General features: G+C 37.4%; 1 protein-coding gene across 5 annotated transcripts in view; it reads left to right on the top strand.

Annotated features, from left to right (window-relative positions):
• Positions 1-21121, top strand: part of RGS7 (regulator of G protein signaling 7) — a 235474-nt gene that overhangs the window by 1197 nt on the left and 213156 nt on the right. The gene's annotated exons all lie outside the window — the stretch shown is intronic.

Here is a 21121-nt window from a genome sequence, read left to right as displayed (position 1 = left end):
TTGTATTTGGCAGAGGCATCTTGTAGGGTGGCCTAACTGGTAGGATATTCGAGGCACAAAAGATATTTTTGTTTGTGTGCACACAACTACTAATTTTTATCTGTTAAGGCTGTTCTGTGTATAACAGTACAATGGGGTATAGTCTGAGGTATCCAATGGGAGAAGCATAGTAACTAACTAACCTGGAGAGTCGGCTTTTCCTCTATCAGATACTTGCATATTTTTTATCAAACTGGACACCTTCAATAGGAAATCTCAAGGGAATTCTCCATTAACTCACCGTATCATATCATTGAATCCTAAAACTGATTGTTAGGATGTTTCTGGGAGAAGGAATGAGGGTGGTTGTTGATCCCTGGTAAATAATTGCTTACTCACTGCTGCTGTTCTACTTTAGAACAAGAGAGATTGGTAACATTTTATTTTCTACCCTCTTTTATGTATCTTGTACTGTAATGGTTGGGATACTGTTAAAAATGCTTCCATCACCATATCCATTGTTGTGCCCAAGCTTTTCTCTGGAAAAGCTCGGAGACAGATACTGAATAAAATCACTGGGACTGAAATAACTTGGAAATATAAATGTAGATAGTAGTAATTTTTAGTTTGGAAAATGTAGATAGTACTATTTTTTAGTTTGGAAAGGTTTGCAAAGAGCTATTCTTGCTATCTGGCAACTTTGTCCCAAGATTTTTTGCTGTTTTGTTGCCTTCCTGGATGGAACATGTTTTATTATTTCAGACCCTTTGAGGAAGCTGTTCATAGTCAGATCAGAACACATTGCTGTTTATTTGCTGAAGTGTCCAGGTTGAATGATATCAGTGGAATAATATGAGTTTAATAAATAAACTTAGGAGTATGCTGGTGTCTCATGGTTTTCTTGTCTGACAGTCTGTTTTCAGACAAATTTTTTATTCTTATCTGAATTTAACAGAAGTTGTTAAGCTGTCGGTAGTGACTGTTTATCAGGATTCTAAAGAGGAAGAAAGTAGCTAATTTAATTCTAAAGGGTCATGAAGTAAATAAAACAGAAAATCTGCCTTAGCTCTTGCATATACTGTGGCTGTATGACATTGCCTGAGCTGGAAAAAAATTGATTTTCCTTATCAATAATTTAACATCTTCAAAATATGCTTGAAGCTCTTCAGAGAATTAAGATTTGGCTCAAAAATGCATTTGGCTTCAGATTTGATACCAGCTTGCTTAACGTGATTTGTCATGTACTGTAGACTTTAATGCAGGAAGGAGGGCAGTCTTATTAAAGTTATAAATCTGTTGTTCCTGTAAAAAGCTGTTTTTATTTATATAAGTCACCAGGAGCCACTTTTAGAAAATGCTGGGAGATAAAAACTAATAGGACTGCTGGGACTGAAGCTGATTGATTCCAGTGCACATGAAGAAAAGTTTGGAGTCGCCATGACATAAATAGGAATACATGTATATGTGTATATTCACTTGGGCATAAAGATTTTATTTCACTACCTGCCAGGCATTTTGTTTACGTGGTCTCAAAGATGGACCATTTTATGAGGTCTGCATTTGGAAGTGACTGAGGTCACTTCCAAATGTGCTTCAATTGCCTACTTGTGATGGGGGATTATAAACCTGAACTCAAATATTAACTTCTCTCTTCACCTTCTGTAATGGGGACTACTTGAGCAGCACCAGGACATATATTCCATAAACTCATACAAACTGCCACTACTTATGAGTTACATGGCAGTGGTAGCATTAAAAGGACAGTGAACTCGGGCCCTGGTCATGCCAAGCGTTCTAAAGCCTAAACGAACGAACTAGATGGAGCTTTTTACCATCTAAAAACCAAGGTACAGCTGGAGGGTGGCAGCTGGAGTGAAGGAGACAGTCCATGCTGGTTCCTGCTCAGCCAGGGGCAATCCTCATATTTGGTCAGGGGTAGGAGAAGGGAATACAGATGACTTTGCCCAGGAAAAGTAACAGCTGTGTTAATCACCAATACAGCCTCACTCCTGATGAGTCACAGCTGTAGCCAATAAAGGTAAATGTGATAAAAAGGAGCGGGCTAGCTGGTGAGGGGAAGATTATGAAGGAGGGAGAACCTTGAGGAAGAGGGAGGATCCTGGGGGAAAGAATTACTGCTGTGAGGTCAGTCTGGGTCTGCAGTCAGAGCCTGTTGGTGGAACCTGCAGTCACAGTCTAGCCAGGTAAAAGCTGCATTCAGAGTCTGCAAACCAATAGCTGCAGTCATAGTTTAGCAGGAAATAACCAGCAGTCAGAGGCTGCGAGGGAAACCTACAGCAGGAGCTGCAGCCAGAGTCAGTGAATGGTTGGAGTCAGGGTGGCTGAACTGTAAAGAGGAGTAAACCAGGACCCTTTTCATGCTGTGATAAATGAGAAGTCTGTGTCTTGTCTCCTTTCTACCCTCTAATGAGAGGGCTGCTACAACAGTCAGGTTCTTGCCTTTCAGGAGTTTACTATCTGCGCTGAGGTAGAAAGTTAAGTTTTGAGAAAGGTTAAGCTGAGGCTGCTGCCATCAACAAAGATGAATATATGGCTGAATCCTAGATCTGATGGGTACAGTAGGGCTATTGGAGAGACTAACAGATTAAATCTGAGAACTTTGGGGAGAATAAAGAGGCTAGTAAAGATGATTCTGTTGAAGTAACGTAAAGGAGACATTGTGATTAGTAGCAGTGCAAGGAAAGAAAGAGTAGGTGTTGGGTTGTGTTGATGAGAACCTTACTAAAGTTCAGGTGGCCTAGGGGGCTAGACAAGCTGGAATATCTGGAAAATTATGGAAGAAAGAGCAGTAAAAGGCTTAGTAGGAGGAAGGCAGTTAGAGGATACTTCCACGTGCTGTATTTTAGATCATTCTACAGAGACCTCAGGGTGAGGCATTTTTCATGCAAGTCTCCTCTCATAATCTAATTGTTAATGGCTAGCAATACTTTTAGACTTTGTTGTTATGAGATAGAATTTGATTATAAGGATTGTATCTTTTTGTATAAGTTGTCATACTGTATGTTTGCAGTGGCACGAGTCTATATGTATAAAAGGTGGTAGGAAAGTTGGGTATTAAAAGAAGTAAGGAAGACACTGGGCAAAAACTGGTATTTGGTTTCAGACTTCTGAAAGGGGAGACTGCTGTGCTGTAATGTGTTAGAGCTTCCTTTTAACTCTCTTGGGTTTTGAACTCAGAACCTTTCCTTACAGGAGAACTACTCCTGCCTAATGTATTTGTAAACTGACAGTAGGCTTTTGATAATATGATAAGGATAATCTGTTTCTTGCAGAACATGCAATTCTGTAGAAAAAGTGACTAACAGTTTTCTTAGATAGTTTGAGCTTGATAAAATAAATTGGTTTTGCAAATAGGATTGATGCCTTTGATATTTGTAGTGTGTTGAATTTTAGATATTATTAGCAAGAGAGAAATATAGTTAAGATTATATAAGATTATGTAAGGAAATGTTTGTTTCTGCTTTAGTACTGGAATGAGTAATACAGGAGGGCTTGCAAAAATTAACTGAAAAGCACATTAGAATTCTTCACAGAAAAAAATCACTGTTCTAAATAAGAGGCCACCATTCTCCTTTAAGAGAGCATGATGGCCCTTTATCTCCTTAAGCTTTTTCTGTTATTGTGTGTTCTTTAAACTGCCTGATAAATCTATACCCTTATTCACACATTGTGCTATAAATGTGGCTATCTGGAGAATGTGATTTGAGTTGTAAAGGAGTTCTTTTTTTTCACCGCATTATGATTTTGCACGATATGCTTTCAAGTGGTGTTGGCAGAATTCTGCTTGCAATGGTTATGCTGATTGTATGTCAGTGTATTAGGTAAAATTCTAGCCCTTCAGGGAAAATAATACTGGATAAAAATTAGTCTGTAGGGAAACCTGTTAAATTTACCATTAGAAAGAAAAGGAAATACTATGGCTGAGAAAACCAGTGGTGGCAAGAATAAGCCCACTGAAGTATGATGCTGGCCTAGGGGGCAATTGCAAAAATATGGCCTGTTCTGCTTATAAGGCCATGGTGAATCTGAGGTGTGATATGGTAAACAGAAGTTGCCTGCATCTGAGATGCCTGACTCCCACTGCCTGACTTGCAATACCAAAACAAAGCACTTTCCCCCTTTGTACACTACTTCTGTAGCTTTAGGTAACAGTACAGGCAGCCCAGTGGTTTAGGACTCCAGAAGTAGGAACATACAACCAAGGATTATGTTGAATTTCCTTTACTTTTAGAAGTTTTTCCTATTCACTTCTGCTAATAGAAGAGTGCAGAAAGAGAACTGATGAACCCAGGTGAAAAAGAGCCAAATGACAAGTTATGGATTTAAGAGACTGAAGGTTCCTGGCACCAGACTGCTGGTTTCTGACCATTGTGCGGAACCCAGTGACACCTCCAGAAAGCACCTGTGAAAGGCTAAATCTAATTATGTTAAGCATCACTTCTTGCCAGCTTTTTGAATGTATAAGGGAAACATTTTGTGCATTTTTAGTTTGTAACTGCTTAATTTTTTTTTTTAAATTCTTCAGAAGGGGAAAAGAGAAAACTTGAAACATAACTTTGCTTTTCTCAGTCTCTGTTGTGTTTGCAGTTACTCACTGAGATAAGAATAAGTAACTGATAAAGTACAGATAAAGTCTCAAACTAAATCTTGCAGAGTTGGCTGATAGGAACAATAGGTACTATTCTCATCACCTTATGCTTTTGTGCATCAGATCTCCAAGGTACTTAATTTACAATAGATAGAAATACGAGTCTTTAGTGCAGATGGAGCAGTTATTTTATTTTATATAGCATTAAAAGGTTTATAAATTTACACAATAAAATCAATGATGCAGTTTCCTGCTTTTGACTTAATGGCCCAAACTGATCAGTTGATCAGAGAAATTAATATCTTAATTCCTTTTATACTTTATGACCAAAAAATGGCTTATGAAGTGTTGCCTTTCCTTCTTGCAATAACATTGTTCTGTTTCTCCCCTGATGACAGTGTTGTGTGTACTTTGAATACCAGGTGTGAACATTGAAAATCAGAAAGAGAAGGTCTCTTAACTTTCTCACTTATTGATGGCATTTTGATGCAGTTGCAATGAATAGAATGGGAAGATAGTTCAACAGGGATAGGAATATAGTTGAAAGTGAGTGTGGGGATCAGTGGGAGCACATGCTTCCCTTTGGATGATTTTCACTTTCATTGGGGAAATCTCACATATTTGGACAAGGGATTGTTGTCCTACCACCTGCTTCTATCTGTGCTGACAGAGTGCCTTAGCTATTCACAGACAGAAGACTGAAGCAGTATGCTATCAGAGACTATCACCTGCAAGTGCTGTATTGGACAATAAATATAAATAAAAGTAGATGCCTTTTGGATTATTATTTCTTTTACTTCTTGATAATATGGTTCAGCCTAACTATTTTTCCTGCAGTGGCTGTGCAGCAGTTTAGAAGCAGCTGTTAGAAAAGGCAGAGCTCAGCTGCTAGGGCTGACTGTGCTGGAGAGGCTCCAGAGATACTGTTTTTGAGGAGCTACAGCTAGTGTGTGTGTGTGTATAGAGACCCTGGGAGTGGGGAAAGAGAAGAGCGAATAGCTTGCTGTTGTTTAGTTTCCTGTTCTTGGCTGGGGATGTCTATATGGAGGCAAACCCCACCTGCACTGTCTTCCTTGGGCGGAATGAAGGAACATCCCGTAGGAGAGAGGAGCAGCTGTTGGGGAGCTCCAATCTGTAGGGACATGTTCTCTGGTCTACCCAAAGCTGGTTTTGCTTTTTGCTCCCAAGTGTGTTTAAGATGGATCTACCTAAATAGATGTTGGGATTAAAAAAACCCCATAAAACCAAAAAACTACATTAGCTTTTCTCACAAAAGACTGCTCTGAGTAATGGTTGGTACTGCTAGCAGGTATACAGTGTGTGTGGAAAAATGAAGATTATCTGGGTTTCTGCGGCCTCCAAAAGTTTTGAGAAAACAGTTCTTCTCTGTTACGTTAAGCTTCAAATACTCTCTGGAAAGGGAAGGAAATATTCTTTTAGCTGGCTTTGGTACTTTTGGCCTTAACCAATAAAGGACTTCCCTGTCTTCTCTCATGAACTATTTACAACTAGTTAAATAACTGTTTAAATATCTTTTGAACTCTTACTATTGTTAAACTTTTCCCCTTCACTATTTTCTAGGGGATGGCATGGTCTTCTAAATATTTTTTTGGGAAAGAATTGTCAATTTTTCTAAAACCTTTTAAGTGCATTTATGGGAAAATGACAATCTGTCTTTTTAATGCCATTGCCTTCCTCTTTTTGATAGCTTATCAGAGAGATCATCTTGAAAAGTGTCCCTGAGTAATAATTCTACCTTATTATTCCTTTTGCAGTATCCTGTATTCTGCATAGTGGTTAAGATGCCACTGTACTTTGCACTACAGAATCATAAGCTAAAGAGAGATGTCCTAGAGACTCAGCTATACAAGATGTTTCCTTCCCTGGCTGTCTGTAGAAATTCACCTTTTTTCTTCCTAGTACATAGGATTTATTATCTCCTAAATATTAGCTGCTTTTCATTCAGTCTCTGGCAGTTATTTGGCTTGATCTGTTGCTTATGCACTGTCTGTCTGAGCTCTGTCTCTTGCTGTATTAATGATCCCAGGTAGTGGTGCTTCTGCAGTGTGTAATTACCTGGTAGCAAAGTCGTGCTGTCTTTAGCAGTCGCAGTTCTGTCCCTTCTTCTTAGAACATAGAATGATACTGTCCTCTAACCTTACGCACATGTGCCTCTTAACTCAGACTTCAGAGCTTATTCATTCCCTGCTGATTCAAAGTGACAGCTGTGCCATCAATCTGTTTGTCAGGTTTTTCCCCATTTGGTGTGTCAGAGATGCTCTGCTTCACACATAGGCTCAGGAATGCTGTCTGGCCACTTGTGCTCTGCAGGTCTGCTGCACCTGAATCAGAAGGTGGAGTCAGACTCCACTGGTGAGCAGTCATGGTTTCAGTGGCAGAACGCCTATCACAGGAGGAAAAACCCAAGGAAAAGGACTCAGGCAAGCCACCTTTGCAGACTTAGGACAATTCATACATAGCGTTCTGTATCTGCAGCACAACTGGCAACAGACGTCACCCGTTTCAGTATTGCTTGTCTTTCTTTATTCTGAGTACTGTTGAATTTCAATATTTGTCCTTGCTGACTGCTGCTTTGCTGAGTTTGACAGGTTGTTGCCAGAATTTGAGTCTGCTGACATAAACTTTGCATGTATTTTAGTAGAGATTCAACCAGTGGTTATCCTGTGTCAGAGTACATCCTGCCTTGCTTGTGTATAGTAGAAGATTAGGAGAGGGTGCATTTTGAGAGAGAGGACAGCTGTATCTCGTATTTATTTGATGAATCTTTCAAAGAGTCGATTGTGCCAAAAAATGCAGTATAAAAATATCCCCTGGATAAGATGTATGCTGGGTCGAATACCGATGCAATCAAAAGTAACTGTAGTTTTTTCTTATTTCAATTACTGTGTATTGGTACAAATTGTAAAGTAATTGTATCTGTAAAAAGAACAGATTAGTCAGAACTCGATACTTACCAAGAAGCCATGCTATTTAAGGATGATAGAAATTGTCAGAGTTCCCTGAACAACCAAGACTGGAATCATGCAAAATTAACATTATGTTGAACTATGCCATGCTTCTACAGAATGCATAAATTACTTGCAATGGATCTTACTACTCAAGTGCTTTCTGGGGTTATTGTGTTATTCCTAAAAATTAGATGAAAAGATATATACGTTTTCTACTCCCAGAAAAAATCTTGCTGTAGTAATTTTTAGCTAGGATAATCCAGAGACAGTTGAAAAAATGAAATTTCTGCATCAGTGAACCTGTGGGCTTTTTCAGGAGGACAGCTCTGTCAGGTTTTAATTCCTGTTAAAATCATCAGAATTTTTAAAAGATGGAACAGTTCTTTGTACAAAATGTCTAGAAGAATAATTTTTTTGTTCTGTATTCTTTTGACTGATGTATAAAGACAATTTTCCTTTCTGAGAGCCAGGCTATTTATAGAACTGCATAAGAAAAAATTGAGCAAAACTCGCCCAAGGGAATATTGCTACACTCCTCTCTTAGCACCATCAACACCAGAGAGATTAATTTATTCAGTGTCCCTTTTGATTTTCCTGTGAATTTCAGAGTTCAGACTTCAATGGAGTGAAAGTATCTTACGCAAAAAGAGGTACCATATTGAGATTTGAGTTCCCCATATCCTTTGATGTCCTAGTACAAAACTTGGTGTTTGAAATAAATTGAAATAAATGAACATATCTACCTGCTTCCTTGGAGAGTTCTTAAAAACTAAAAAAGTTCATAATGGGAATTTATCTCTAAGCCCAAGTCTATAATGTTGCATCTGTTTTTCCTTGCACCTCACAGACTTGTCATAGTTATGGCTTTTCATGGAACCATAGTAATCACAGGGGCATCACACATTTTTGTTTGAATGGATTTAAAAAGAAAACTAAGAACATTTTCACATAAAGTGGGGAAAGATTTAATAGGAAATTCTAGCCTAAGTTGTTTGTTTTAATTTTTAGGCAAATACTAACACGCTCTCTGTACTGTTTCTCTGACCCTAACAACCAATGAAACAAATGGTATAAAAGATTTTTATTACCAGAGTAATTTGACAGTTTTATTTTGTGGGTCTTTAGAGTCTCTTGCCACAACTCTCCAATTTTGGAGATCTATTTCAAAAATAATAAACTTTTGGCCACTCTATCTGGAGAGGGGAGAAAACAAAGCAAGTTTTCTTGGATATTCTTCAAACCAGGAAAAATCTACTTGTGTTGTAATCTTTGCCACATTTTCTGTTCAACTCTGTCACAAAAACTTTGACTTCTGTGGTGATACTTGAAAAATTTTAGATACTGCCATCAGTCTGGGAGTTGTGAAACCAGTGGGTAAACAGGAACCTAGAGTGCTTTCAGCACTCTTCTACTCTGCTCAGAACACTCACAGTTGACATAGAAAGGATAATGTAATCATAGAGCCACTTAGGTTGGAAAAGACACTTAAGGTCAGGTCTAACTGTAATGGTACAGGTTCATTTCCTTCCTGCCTTTTATAGGCCTGGGATATCTGCCCTTGCTGTCAATACCACTATTCTGATGAGAGAAGTGGACAAGAAAATAACTACTAAGAGGATCTTCCTGCAGGTGGTGGTGAAGTCAAGTATTTTCCAGTTGTATGCTTTATGCTAGTTACAGTGGTGTACCAAGAGGATCTGCCACCGTATGAATTCGTCAGGTTATTTAAGAAAAACCATCACACTATGTATGGAAATGGGAATATGCTTCCAGTAGCATCTGTAATATCTTCAGTAACAGATCAGTGTGTGTGTTCTCACTTGGCCTTCAGGATGCTGCTTTTGGGATTACTAAAAAGCAGCAGGGAAGGTGACAGAATAAGTAATTTCCTACATATTCTGTTTCTTGAAATAAATAAAAATCAAGCCAAAAATGAGATATTAATGTGGTAGATTTGCTCCCTGTAGCATTCTTGCCCACATTTGATTTTTTGGATATGAAGAAGTTTACTGGCAATTTAAGGGTGGCAAGAGATGTCTGGCTTTGATTGCAGCATAATCCTTGTAGAGGTGGCAGCAAATGGACCTGCATGCTTGGAACAAATCATAAAGCAGAAGTGCACAGTCAGTACATTTGTGTGAGGTGTTTACTTTGAGATAATATTTACTTATACAGTGGATAATGTTCCTATTGTACGATGAAAGTACAGCCAACAATGCTGCTCTGAAAAGTTCCTTGTTTTCTAAAAGTAAATATATTCTATGTATGGGAAGGAGAAGAAAAGATTAATGTCTAGGAAACACATGTGTGCAGCAGTTCAGAGCTCTTGATTATCACTCTTCCCCATGAGTTCTGATTGCATTGATTATTATTTTTTTTTAAAATCTACTCCAGGTACATAATAATTTATCTTTTATTACATATCAGCATATGTGGTGATGTTGCTACTGCAATTGTTTGGCAATCCAGTGAACAATCATGATAAGAATTACTTATTTTTTCCGTATTGCTTTTTTTGCTCAATGTAGAGGCAATATAAAATTGAAGGTAATCCAGTTAAACTTGGCAGACAGTTGCTAGTTTGAATTTTTTCAAAGAAAATGACTTGAGAGAAGATGAAAAAAACCAGTAAAATTAAAGTCTTGCCTTTTTTTTTTTTTTCCAAGTTCTCATGAAAAGGCTTTGGCTTGGCATTAACTGTTCCTTGTGACAGTCAGCTTGATTTGAATGTCACTGAAGAATGTCTCCAGTTTCAGTTCCCCAGCAATCTAGATTAATCTTTTTGGAGGTGTAATGAATTAAAGATTAATAACAATAGAGAAGGAAATATGGTAGGGTTAACTCTAAGGCATGACAGGCTTGACTTAGTACCTTTTAGAGATTAATTTGTAACAAAGATCTTTATGAAGTATTGAATGTCATGAGCTAGTTAAGTCTGTTCTCATGTAAACTTAAGCCTTTATTCTTTCAACCTATGTTTAAAAGTTTGAATATGTATAAGTGAAGAAACACTAAGCCCAGACTTTGGTTCATTAGCACAAAATACAGTACACCTCAATAATTTTCTTGTTATTTTCTTTGAATGAGATAATGCAGTATATCAAGGTTTTGTGTGTGTGTATGGTCTGTAGTAGTATCCAAGACATGAGTCCAGAATTGTACTAGTTGACCTTAGAAGGATTTAAGAACTGAGTGACTTTAAGCATGTTTTTTGCTTTAGGAAGGTGTTAGAAACTCTTATGTAGCATAGAACTGAATGGAAGTAACCTAGGGTTATGTTAGTGTCTTTGTAGTCTGAAAGTTCAATATCTAGCCTATGCTAACTCTCTACCTTTCCTCTAAGATTAATGGAAAGAAGTAGATATCCACAGAGAGCTGGTGAGTCTATTGAAATGATTTACAGAGAAAGGTGTAGACAAGAAAAATATTTTCTTTGTGTTTTTCATATATTCTTACAGTAAACATAAGGTATGAATATAGGAGATTATGTAATAAGATAAATTTATTCCTTTATAATTAGTAAAAATGATGGTTTTAAAGGGGGAAAAATAGATCGTAACACAAGGTTAATATAGTATTACATTCTGTTTCAAAATTTTGTTGACTGAAGGGCCTGCATTTAAAAGTTGTACTTAAGAAAGAAAAAGTGTTGGTTTGTGTAGTAATAAAGTTTTTGCTATTCTAGTTCAGACTGCCAATCCACAGATAAAACCCTGTAATTTTTCTCCTATAGTTCCAATCCATTTTTTTCCCATGTGACCAATTCTGAATATATATAGAAGAGATATAAAGAAATGCTAACCAGTAAAATATTTGTTATTAGTTCACAGCAATGTCTGATAAGATTTGATTTTCCATATAAGTAGCTCTAAGACTTTTGTGAATCTTAAATTTTTGCTTCAGTGATATGTGTGATGTAATAAAGCAGCTCTTCCTATTCAAAGAGGGAAGAGAGCCTTTTTTTTTTGTTTTGAGGAAGAAAGTATTTTTTATTCAGATAAATGGTTCTGTTTATTTTATTAGATTACATTTTTTTCATCTCCTGTCCTCTTCAGCGTATGAGCTGAGAGCTTGCTGGGAAATGTGAGACACTATCATTCACCAAAATACCCTAGAAGAGGAGTGGGAATCAGCAACAGTTTGAGTTTGCTTCTTAACCCAGAATGTCCAAGCATGTAAAAATCACCCCTCAATCTTCCTTGTTCTTAGACTTGTCATAATTTGTCCATATGTCTAAATTGATTGTTCAGCTGAGAAAGGTGCCTTTGTGGACAAGTGACTCCAGGATTACTCAGCAGTGTAAAGCAGTATCTGTCCTCCTTCAGATTCCTGTACAATCTGTCTCTCTGCCTACGCACCAGCTCTCACTTCTAGCTTCTTTCCCTGTTCCAGTATCTACTGCCTTGTATTCTCAGTTCATGTCCTTTTGTTAGAACCCAGTATTGCTTTCTCCTTGAGTTTTTGAGGTGGACTTTCCAGGAGGAAAATTCTTCTTTGCTCTTCATCCAAATCTCTCCATTTCTTATGGAGCCTTCATATGAAATACACAATTTGCTTCTCTCTAAAGGGTAGTGGTTGAAAATGTAGGATCTCTAACCTCCAGCTTGGCTGATAACAGTCCAAAACAGCAAGGACAAGGAAATGCCCAATCACTGAAGCCTTCACCATCTTCTTGAAGTCTTCAGGAAAATTCAAGCTAGGACCAACAACTTTTGTGGGAATAAATTTAACCCAACAGGTTTTGGTAGATTTCTAAGCATTTTCAACACCTTTAAAAGAAGTGCTAGACAGCTTTAATAGATAACTTGATGATATGACCAGCCTTTTGTATGCTTGCTTATTCATTCCCTTACCATTGCATATTTTTGCTTGGCAAGTGAATCTTGTCAGCACAATTACATCATCCTGTATAAGTCATGAGGTTTGCTCACGCATTAAAATTCATCCAAAACAGAACTGAGCCTTGGTTAATAGAAAGGAGAAATTGTAGTATGAAACAAATAACTCTTGCAGCAAGAACAACCAAGAACTATTTTTATAAGATGTTGAGCATGTACATTTCTAGAGAGTCAAGGATTGCTCAACATGACAGCATTTGTCATAAAATTGGTAGGAGGGATACCTGCTTAAATTTGGAAATGAGAATGAATATCTGTATTAAACTGTAAAGATTATTTTAAGGGTGTAGCTCTTGCCTTTGTGATTTCTTGCAGTATTAGAGGTGTTATTTTCACAAACTGTTCTAGTTCAGCTTCTTTCTCCCTCCCTCCCCTTCTTTTTTTGAAAGAGTGGGAAGGAGTCACACATCTTTAGTGCATCTTTAATGTGATAGTCTGAAAATAATTCTAAGTATAATACTCACAGTAACTGTGGTGAGTAAAGATGCTGTTATCTTAAGCCTTGTTACTTTTGCCCCACACCATCACCAATATGATATCACTCTCAGAAAAATTTGAGTGCAGTGTTTTAAAAAAGACCTTGATTACAGCTCCACCAGCCAATTGTTTGATAGTCTGCATGATGCAATAGTACTTCTTCTTGTACACTAACTGGAATATGGATGGATGAGGGAGAAATAATCAGTTTGGGCCTTAAGGTTGTCTATTAATAGTAGGAAACTGAGCAAGGCTAGAGATTGTGTTTCAGCACTGCCCTGTGATTTCGTGTTCAGTGAATTTCCTGGTGTGATTTTCACCTGAGGCGATTACTTTTTTTCTGACAATGCTTTATGATGGATATCATGGACTATCAACCATTTGCTATGAGGAAGAAATCCCCCTTGTTTTGAGGGAGTACAGATTAGCCAGATGGATGCAAACTGTTGTGCCACACTTCCCAAAAATAAGTGAATGGAGAGTAGCCTCTTTCATTTCCCATAGAAATGCAATTCTATGGCCTAGTAACACAAGGACTTGGTGATAGGAGTGAGGTCTTAAAGAATGTAATTATGAAAAGAATTGGAGTTATTTTCAGTAATTGAAGTAGTAGAAGAAACAGAAGTATCTTGGAGGATACTTGGCTGTTAACTTGAGTCTGTAGCTGTATGCAAATATTGTAGGTAATAAATGTGGTTAAAGTTTGAGTTCTCTAAGAGTAAAAATGTGCATTTTAAAAGACATATCTGAAATTTAAATTTTATTTTATAAATAAAAGCTGAACCACCTGCACATAGAGAATGGAGTGTTGTCTGTAGGTTTTGAACCCAGAAACCTCAGCAAATTCAGGAAATTTTACCTGAAGTTGCTGAAACAACTTGAAAAGCAGCTGTATGTCTAAAATCACCTTCACTTAGAACTGATATTCAAGTACTGATCTTTGTTCAGAAGTAACAGAAAATAACTGATTCCTTAGCCTTCTAATTTTCCCCACAAGGTAGACTAATTATCTGCACTTGAATTTAGTCAGAGCATCAGGATCTACCTTTCAATCTCAGTTAAATCCAAAATTAAATGATGAAAGTATGTGTTAGATTAAAATACCAGCATCCTTTCCCTAAACACTCTCCTTTTACTGAAACAGTGCTCACAAATCCTATGATAGGGTTTGTATTGAACACTGATTCTTGAAAAGCTAATATTATTTTCCTGTAGAAATAGTATTTTCCTAAAAACCTACAGAACATCCAGATCTGGATAATTTGTGGAATGTATGAAAGTCCTTGCCTTCCATGATACATATCTCAAAATAAAAGGAAATGCAATTTTTTGCTACCAAAATATTGCATCTTCTGCTTGAAATTGCACAGGTTTTCCTGTATTTTGGGATTTTTACAAGCTGTTCTTTCTAGTCTCTTTCCCTCAAGCAAAACATATTGCTATGATCCTAGGAATGCCACACCTATTTTTTTTTTTTTTGAAAGATGAATGTCTTCAGGGAGAAATGCCTGTCTTCCTGCTAAAAATGTTTTTATTCTTTCTTGTATTGTGTTCCCTTTTCCCTCTTTGACAACAAAATCCTATTTTATGTCCCTTTATTCTGTTTTTTTTCTAACTGTACTTGACTTACTGTGGGCCAGAAAGGTGTTGTACTATTGTCTCTTTCCTTTAGGTTCATAGCCCTAACTTTGTGTCTCATTGTTCATCTGCTTGCTTCATACCTGCAAATTTCTCAGTTTTATTTTGCTCCCTGTGCCAGGGTGACTGTCTTAGTCCTGTTTGCCAAGTAACACGTTTTAAATGAGCTGCTCCAGTTTGTGACTTGGTGTAATTGCACGTTTCTCTCCCATAGTTATCTCCTGTATTCATATTAAACATCTCTGTTGCGTTATGTGTCAGAAACAAGCTCGCTGGGTCCTTAGAATGCTGCTGGGATGAGGTTTCAAAAAAGCCTTCCCAGGTGGGATTCACAGGGTCTGGAGACCAAAGCCTCTTTCCTTACTGTACCTCAGGGAGCTGTGGTTTCTCAGGTAATTTTCACGAAATGGGATTTTGAAAGCTGTGGAATTACTAAGCCTGTCCTCACCTCTAGGGTCTTGATGTTCTAGTCGGGAAGCTGTGGCTGTCCTGAGAAACACTTGTGGATTTTTCTGCACTTTGGGAAGGTATGTCTTGGTTGGAGCCCTGTGCTGATCTTCTGAGTGCTCCTGAGCTCCTGCCTGCCTTGGTAGCCTGGAAAGTCAGTATACTAATACAAAAAGTATTAAAAAAATAAAAAAGTTCAGGACTGAGAGAAAGAAAACTGGAAAGGGGATGTTGCTGCCTCAGCACCAATCATTCAGTCTGAGCACTGTAGCTGAAGGGTGAAATTCAGGCCCCAGTGAACAAGTTGGACTTTGAGTTCCCTACACAAGAGATGAGCTTTTCAGGTCAGTTAGCACTCACTTTGTGAAGTCAGTGTGTTCTTAATGAGGGAAACCACACAGGAAAGGAAGAAGGTAGTTTCTCAGCAACCCATAACTGACTTGTGCTGCCAGCAGCATAACTAGGAGTTAGAGCCCTCCAATGGTCTGTAATGGAGATATTTCTCTGATAATCATACTTTCAATCTTTTCCCCATCTCTTTGACAAATAAATTGGGAAGACAGTTTATATGCTTGTCCTGGATATAACTTAATTTGCAGAAAGTGAAATTCTTTGTTTAGATCAAGAGACAGCCAAACAAGACCCTGGACCCAAACCTTTGTATTATATCCCACTGGTATAGGTCATAAGAACTATGTAATTTGATACCTAAAGGTGGATATAGTAAATAATGTTTGCCTACAAAGTGAATGGTGAAGATTCTCGTGGTGTTTTTTTTGGTTTTTTTTTTTTTTTTTTTCCCCAGGTCATCTAACTTAACTTTCAGAGGCACTTAAAATTGTTAGAAAGTGTTTGGTGACTTGAGCAACACTAATCTGTGTGAGTAATGCAAATATGTTTATTTTAATTAAACACATTTTTAAAAAGATAAGAAAAAAATTAATCATGCATTGTGTCCTACTTTTGATGCCCTAGAAAACTCCTTTTTTTGATTCCCTTTTTTGGTGCTTCACATGTTTAATTGTAATGTTTTAGATACTGTTCCAAGAAAATCTTCAAAAATATTTTATCAATGTTAAGTGAAGCCAGTTGAACTTTACCATGTGGACAGGGTTTTTCTTGTAGTTAGGTGCCTTATTTAGCTCAGACATAAGTGTTGCATTTGTTTAAGTGATTATTTATTTCTAAAGGAAGAGATACCTCCTTTTAAATGACCTAATGGAACTTTTGAAGTTCAAAACTTGATTTCTTGCCTCTTAATTATGGTGGTTTTTTTTCCTAGAGATGATTTCTGCTAGGCTGCTTTAAACAGGTTTGGCTTCCACTGTGAGAAAAATGTCTGTTTTTGGCAAGAGAGCTAGGCAAAGAAGGATCTTGGAACACAGCAGAAAAATTAGTATATTGAAAATAGCAAAATTCCTCACCTCTTTGTGCCAATGGATGAGGCTATGAAGTAAAAACTGTGACAGTATTTTCACTTTTAGGAAGGATGACAGTAGTAGATGACAGGAGGGGCCTGTGAGGTGGGGATGCCTCTGTAACAGTCTGTAGCAAAAGCTGAATAAAGCATCTCATTTCTCTGGAGTTGTAGGACTTACTCTTCAAGGATTTTTATCCCAGATTGAAAACTGCAGTGTAAGTTTGGCTGCTTAGACATGCAGTCATTGCCTCAAAGCACTCTCCTCTCTGCATTCACAGATTGCCCTATTAACTGTAAAGTAGCAATTTCTTGCTTTTCTGCAGACTGCAGGAGTCAGAAATCAGCACTGTGGAGGAGGAGAGGAAGTGTGACTTCTGTTCATTTCCCTCTGAATTGCTGGCGTGGAGAGGTTTTCCAGGTAGCGTTGCTCAAGTGCTGGGTAGTGAAATGGAGAGAGGCCAGAGTGAAGAGAATGGAACTGGATGCAGCACTTGTACTCTGTGACGATGCCATGATTACCTGATGATATTTAGAGTTGAAACATTTTCATGTTACTGTTAATCATCATCTGTTTGAGTTCATGACTTTATTCTCTTCCTACTCTAATTAACAAATACTGACCTTCACAGATGCCTGTATACAAGTTATTGGGATATTGTGGTTAACCTTGGGGGTGATGAGGCTGGGAAGGACAAATCAATAGCTGTGTTGTGACTGGAAAAGCACTCTTACAATATTTAGAACGTTAGTAACAATATACTGGAACATACTTACCAAACCAAAATGATATTTAGTTGGATAAAAACGTGGTTAGGTTGATATGTGTACTTATATTTCTATGTCTGCTGTTTGTTTCCTAGATGTGAGTTTCATGTCTGATGGCGCTTGCTGTGGAAGTGATTGTTGCTTTGCAAGGGATTATCAGTCTAGATTGTAGAGTTGGTTCCATATTTCAAGGTGCTTCCTCTTATGTGTTTGCAAATTTCGATGTTGTAGGAGAATGAAAAATATTTCCAATGATGAGAACTGAAATGGTAATATGGCCATAGAAATAATCTCCAAATAACTCAGGAAACATGAAATCAACTGGGAAGAGTTGTGGCTGACTGTGGACCTAATCATTGGCCCCTCTGAATGTCTGCTGTATGCCAGAGTAAGTACCTTGATTGCTGCTTTTTGCTTTGTGAGCTTTTGGTCTGAAGTGACCTGAGCTGAAGCCGGATTTCACTTCTGTTTATTCTTCCACTATCAAATATGGAACCATTTTCTGTGATGAACTTATGCTAGACATAAGTGCAGTATAATGGCATAAAATGACATCTATTGCATATACTACATGTCCAGACTGATGAATGTAGAACAAATAGTATCATGAGGTCAAATGCACAGGGTAGAACCTTTGCATTACCATCCCTGTAGCACTATCAGGTGACAAGATGCTGTATAAGAGAGGGTGTGTGACAGAACTATGAACAGTGCTTTGAGTTTATGACTGTAAATTTCAATTCCCTCTTACACATAAAACCATTTACTTAGGTTTTAGCCACCTTATTGTGGCTTTTTCTGCCTGTAGGGAACTCCCTGAAATCTCTTGTGGTTTAGACTAATAAATTAGTTTTTCATATTTTGCAACCTGTTTGTTCCTTGTTAGCTAAACTTATTCTGAGATACAAAGCCATGCTCTCTCCATCTGTGAAAGTTGCTCAGAACTTGTTCCCTTATTATTTGTAGTCAGGAAATAGATATTATCAATTAAATTTAAAGGCTGGTTGTCCTTGTCCAGTAACAGTGAACTCTTTCTGCTCTGTATCGATATTGCTCTTTGTTTTCTTTTTTGTCTGACCTCCCTGAGTTTTACCTTCAATCTCTTTTCTTTGTTGAGGTGAATAGCCAGGTGCATTCTTCTTTTCTATAGCATTAAATTTTTTTCCAGTATTCTTGGATTTAGTTTTAGGTTTTATTTTATTAATTTTATCCTGAAAATCTAGCCAATTTGCAGAGAAAGTGGGATCAATGCTTGCTTTCCAAATTGTCTTTCTTGCTTCCTCTCTTTTATCTTAGTCCATTTTCTTACTTTACTACTGGAAGCTGCATAAGTTTTGTTTGGCATACGGTCATTGAGATAGTGAAATCTGATTTCACTCTGCTTCCTTATTAAATAAGTAGTACTGCCCTTCCCCACTGTGGATCATTTTTCAGTCTGGATGTATTCACATTACCTTCCTGCCTTCGCTATTATGACCTCTTTATTCATTTTCCCCTATCTCTCTCTCTCTCTCTTCTGTTATCCACAGGCTAAATCTATCCATGGCTAAATAGCTTTCTTTCCTCCCATAAAGACAAGTTTTTATTCTGTAAAAATCTCATGCTGGACAACTGATAGCATTGCATAAAATTTAAGTTCCCAATCTAGCACAGCGAAGTTCTTCTTTCTTTAGTACCAGATTATTTTCTTGCTTCTGTCTGTCTCTGTTCTCCTGAAAAAAAAAAAAAAAAAGTTTAAACCATTTCTGGATTGGGGGGAAAAGTAATTCTTTCATGCTAAGCATTTTCTGTCACTCTGTCACATACCTCATCAGGCTTCAGTGTCTGCTTCTTGTACTTGAAGTAAAGCCTAGTGACAGTGCCAAATGCATGTATCCTTGTGTTAAGCAGTTATTCAACTAGAGAGTGATGCTGTGCACAGTACCAAAATTCAGACATTTTGGAAAGAGAGTACACAAAATAAGATTTCTTTTTCACCGTGTCTTGCATCTTTTAATTTCCTTCTTGATTTTCCTCACTGCCTGGGTATTTCAGGCTATAAGGTCAAGGCTGCTTTGCTTTCTTTGCTTGCACAGTGACTTGATATTATAGTATAGTTTAGTAAAGATGCAGTTTTTACTCACTGACTCTCAAATATTGAAAGCTGAGGCAAGTATTATGATACAGGGTTTTTGTGAGACTTTTCTTGACTATAAACTATTCTGACTGACTACTTTGAACTGCTAAACCTGTATCTAGTTTAGATATACTATTTTTCAAAAGTAAATAGCTTATGATTTTAGATAATACAGCCAAGGGTTTGATACTTTTGTAAAAATAAATATAATTTTCTCAGCTGTTTTGAACTATACATGTATATTTTGGAATTTAAGGAAACTTTCTTTAATATTGGAGGAATTGTATAGAAGTTGAATGTTTGCTAATAATCTTGTAGGCTGGAGTAAAACAATCTTTGTGGCAAGGAGTGCATTCTGGGAAGGAGCTGAGTTTATACTGTGGTTTGAAAAAACCCCAGCAAACCCACATCCCTATTTTGTGGTTCTGTAACTTTTTTTTTTTTTTTTTTTTTTTTCTGTCAAATGAGACTATTTAACCATCATAGGCACCTGCTTATTTCGAGTTTGTAATTTTTAGTCCTTTGAGTTTCTGGAGACTATGATTTAAAAAATAAAGCTCTCCTTTTATCCTGAATGCTATGTGGAGTTTAAAAGAGTGAAAACTCCATTAATTTCCTGTGAGAGAATGACTATATTTATTGTGTGTACTTGGATATAAATGGACATAGATTGGTTCAGTTTGTGATGCACGATCAGCAAATTGATTCTGGCTGATTTAAACCTTTAGAAAAACAAAGCAACCTTCGGGGGGAAAAAAGCTGTTTTATTCAATTGTCTGTGGATATGAGGCAAGGAATTCATGAATGATAGAGGGATCTTCAAAATGAAAGGTGGGGGAAGGAAAGAAAAATTATGAGCGAAGCTTGTTAAACTGCTGAGCTCTCTTTTTCTCCAGTGCATTCAGCTCACTGAATTAATGAGATTAAGTCACATCAACTCTGATTGCTGGAGGGAATGAACAAAGTGGGCAATTTCAGTAGTAGCTTGCATAGGCAAGTTTAGTACTTGCAGGCTACTTATGATGGTGTGCTGCTAACATTTGAAGCTGTTTCCTGACTTGATAGCTACCACAGTTTTTATTATTTTTGTGGTATGTGTAAGCTTATCTTGCAGTCTAAAAGGTATGGTGTAGAAAAATAGTTTCTTAGTAAGAGAAAACACCTGTGAGAACTGACAAAAACTGCAGAAGTCAGCCAGTATTCTGTATTTTTGGCATTTACCTATTTAACAGGAGTTTCTAGAAATTCTGTCTCTGTGCATAGAGGATGAGATCAGATACAATAAGGGACAACTTTTTAAAAATTCTCTGTTTCTCCTTCATCTCTCCTTATGAACACTTTCAAGATATCTTCCCCCAAAACCATTTCAACAGTTTGTAAGAACCACCTCCTGCTAACTGTGTGACCACCATGAGGGTTTCTGGATTTTGTTTGTGTTCTCATTGTCTTCTGCTGCAATATACTTGTTTATCAGCTCAGTTCTTTGCCACACAAATTATTCCTCCAGCTAGTTTGCAGTGTTTCCTGTTAATTCTGTTAGGAGGTCTTTTGACAGTTAATCTGTTCTGGTCTGTAACCATGGCATTCTCATACATGATGCTCTTTCCTCCCTTCCCCCCTCCCTTCCTTTGTAGGGCTTCTGAGTCTTCCTTTCTCTGGTCCTTTTATGCCAAAGGATTCTAAAATCAATGTCTTCCTAAGTAATCCTTGATAAGTGGCTTATTCTATTTTGATCTGAGACAGTGCTGTCCTATGAATCAGGCCTGCCTGAGAGATTTTCTTGAGGAATGAAGGGGAAGAGCC

The sequence above is a fragment of the Zosterops lateralis genome (assembly GCF_965231275.1).
Source record: "Zosterops lateralis genome assembly, chromosome: 3".
Taxonomy (NCBI): Eukaryota; Metazoa; Chordata; class Aves; order Passeriformes; family Zosteropidae; genus Zosterops; species Zosterops lateralis.
The sequence above is the reverse complement of the archived record's forward strand: the minus strand, read 5'-3'. Positions and strand labels throughout refer to the sequence as shown.